This window comes from Pteropus vampyrus, unplaced genomic scaffold (genome assembly GCF_000151845.1).
Source record: "Pteropus vampyrus isolate Shadow unplaced genomic scaffold, Pvam_2.0 Scaffold518, whole genome shotgun sequence".
NCBI lineage: Eukaryota > Metazoa > Chordata > Mammalia > Chiroptera > Pteropodidae > Pteropus > Pteropus vampyrus.
Genome location: NW_011889299.1, coordinates 485,049 through 488,048, shown reverse-complemented (window position 1 = coordinate 488,048; position 3,000 = coordinate 485,049). Strand labels below are relative to the sequence as shown.

General features: G+C 34.4%; 1 pseudogene; it reads right to left on the bottom strand.

The window, feature by feature from the left end:
- Positions 1 to 1,799: 1,799 nt before the first annotated feature.
- Positions 1,800 to 1,907, bottom strand: LOC111733074 (annotated as a pseudogene).
- Between the last annotated feature and the right edge of the window lie 1,093 nt (positions 1,908 to 3,000).

Genomic DNA, 3,000 nt, shown 5'->3' with positions numbered 1-3,000 from the left:
GTGTGTCTGTTTTTCTACCAATACCATGCCATTTTGATTATTGTCGCTTTGTAGTATAGTTTGAAGTCGGGCAGAGTGATGTCTCCAGCCTCGTTCTTTTTTCTCAGGATGGCTTTGGCAATTCAGGGCTTTTGTGCTTCCATACAAATCTGTTGAGTTATTGTTCTATTTCTTTAAAAAATGCCAAGGGGATTTCGATGGGGATTGTATTAAATGTCTGTAATGCTTTAGATAATGTGGTTATTTAACTATGTTGATTCTTCCAATCCGAGAACATGGAATATCTTTCCATTTCTTTGTATCTTCTTCGATTTCTTTTAATAGGGTCTTATGGTTTTCATTATATAGGTCCTTCACATGTTTCGTTAGATTTATTCCTAGGTATTTTATTCTTTTTGTTGCAATTGTAAAAGGAATTATTTTTTCCACTTCTTTTTCTGACACTTCATTGTTACAGTATAGGAACACTATGGATTTTTGAAAGTTGATTTTGCATCTAGAAACTTTTACTGTATTTGCTTATTGTTTCTAGTAGTGTTCTTGTGGAGTCTTTAGGATTTTCTATATAGAAAATCATGTCATCCACAAATAGTGGCAGTTTGACTTCTTCATTCCTTATTTGGTTGCCTTTGATATCTTTCTCTTTTCTGATTGCACTCACTAGGACCTCCAATGTTATATTGAATAACAGTGGCGATAGTGGACAGCCTTGTCTTGTTCCTGATCTTAGAGGGAAGGTTTTCAGTTTTTCATCATTAAGTATAATGTTGACTGAGGGGTTGTCATGGATGGCCTTTATTATGTTAAGGTACTTTCCTTCTATACTGATTTTTATAAGTGTTTTGATCCTAAATGGATGCTGTATCTTGTCGAAGGCTTTTTCCACATCTATTGATATGATCATATGATTCTTATTTTTTAATTTGTTTATGTGGTGAATCACATTAATCGATTTGCGTATGTTGAAACATCCCTGTGTCCCTGGGATGAAGCCCACTTGATCATGGTGTATAATCTTTGTAATATGTTGCTTTATTTGGTTCGCTAGTATCTTATTTAGGATTTTTGCATCTGTGTTCATGAGAGGTATCGGTCTGTAGTTTTCTTTTTCTGTTTTATCTTTACTAAGTTTTGGTATCAGAGTCATATTGGCCTCATAAAATGAGTTGGGAAGTATTATCTCCGCTTCAATTTTTGAGAAGAGTTTGAGGAGAATAGGTATTAAATCTTCTTTGAATGTTTGGTATTCAAACATTGAATTCACTGGTAAAGGCGTCTGGTCCTGGACTTTTACTTTTTGGTAGGTTCTCGATAATTGTTTTAATTTCCATACTACTAATCGGTCTATTTAGATTTTCCAGTTCTTCTTGATTCAGTCTAGGAAGATTGTAATTTTCTAAGTACTGGTCCATTTCTTCTAGGTTATTAAATTTGTTGTTACATACTTTTTAATAGTATTCTTATCCTTTGTATTTCTGCTATGTCAGTTGTAATTTCCCCTCTTTCATCCCTGATTTTTTTTATTTGTGTCCTTTCTCTTTTTTCTTTAGTGAGTCTAGCCAGGGATTTGTCAATTTTATTAACCTTTTCAGAGAACCAGTCTTTGCTGTGTTTATTTTTTCTGTTTATTTTTTTTTCCAATTTCATTTATTTCTGCTCTAATTTTGATGATTCCTTTTGCTGACTTTAGGCTTCATTTGTTCTTCCTTTTTTAGTTTTTAATTTTTTTTTTTTTAGGCGAAGTAACCTCACAGATTGAAAGGACCTTGTCAGCTTATGATCCCTTGTTTTTTACGCCTATAGCACCTGGTCTTCCTAGGTGGTCTCCCATCCAAGTACTAACCAGGCCCGACCGTTTTTAGATTCCGAGATCAGATGGGATCGGGCTTGTTCAAGGTAGTTTTCTAGTTTTTTTAAAATGAAGCATTTGGTTGTTTACTTGGGCTTATTCTTGTTTTTGGAGATAGGCCTGTAATGATATGAACTTTCTTCTTATGACCACTTTTGCCATGTCCCAAAAGTTTTGGTGTGTCATATTATCATTATTTGTTTCTATGTATATCTTGATCTCTCTTTTTATTTCTTCTCTGACCCAGTTATTCTTCAGTAGCATGTTGTTTAATCTCCATGTACTTGTGGATCTTTCTGCTTTCTCTTTACAGTTGATCTCTAGTTTCAAAGCATGAGCAGAGAATATGGTTGGTATGATTTCAACCCTCTTATATTTGTAGAGGCTATCTTTGTGTCCCAGTATGTAGTATATCCTTGAGAATGTTCCATGTGCACTAGAGAAGAACGTATAAGCAGCAGTTTGGGATGAAAGGCTCTGTAAATGTCAAGTATGTCCAGTTGGTCTAATGTGTCATTTAAGGTTGTTATTTCTTTACTGATTTTCTATTTGGATGATCTGTCCATATGTGACAGTGGAGTATTTAGGTCCCCTACTCTGATAGTGTTTTGGTCTGTTTCTCCCTTTAGTTCTGTTTGTAATTTATAAATTTCAGGGCTCCCTGATTGGAAGCCTACATATTTATTGTTATGTCTTCTTGGTGCATGATTCTCTTTATCATTATGAAGTGTCTCTCTGTATCTTTCTTTACCTTTTTTAGTTTGAAGTCTGTTTCATCTGATATTATCATCTCTACTCCTGCTTTTCTCTGAATGCCATTTGCTTGAAATATCATTTTCCACCCTTTCACTTTGAGCCTATATTTGTCTTTGGAGCTGAGATGTGTCTCCTGGAGGCAGCATATGGTTGGATTTTGTTTTTTGATCCAATCTACAACTCCATACTTTTTTATTGGTGAGTTCAGTCCATTTACATTTAGGGCAATTATTGAAATATGAGGTCTTCTTATAGCCATTTTATCTTTTGCTTTTTGTTAGCTCGATATTTCCATTGTTTCCTTGTCCTTGTGTTTCTGTTTTCTTTATTTTGGTTGGCTTTTTTGGGTTTTCCCTCTAGTCCTTCTTGTTTTATGTTATATACTTCAGTTCTGA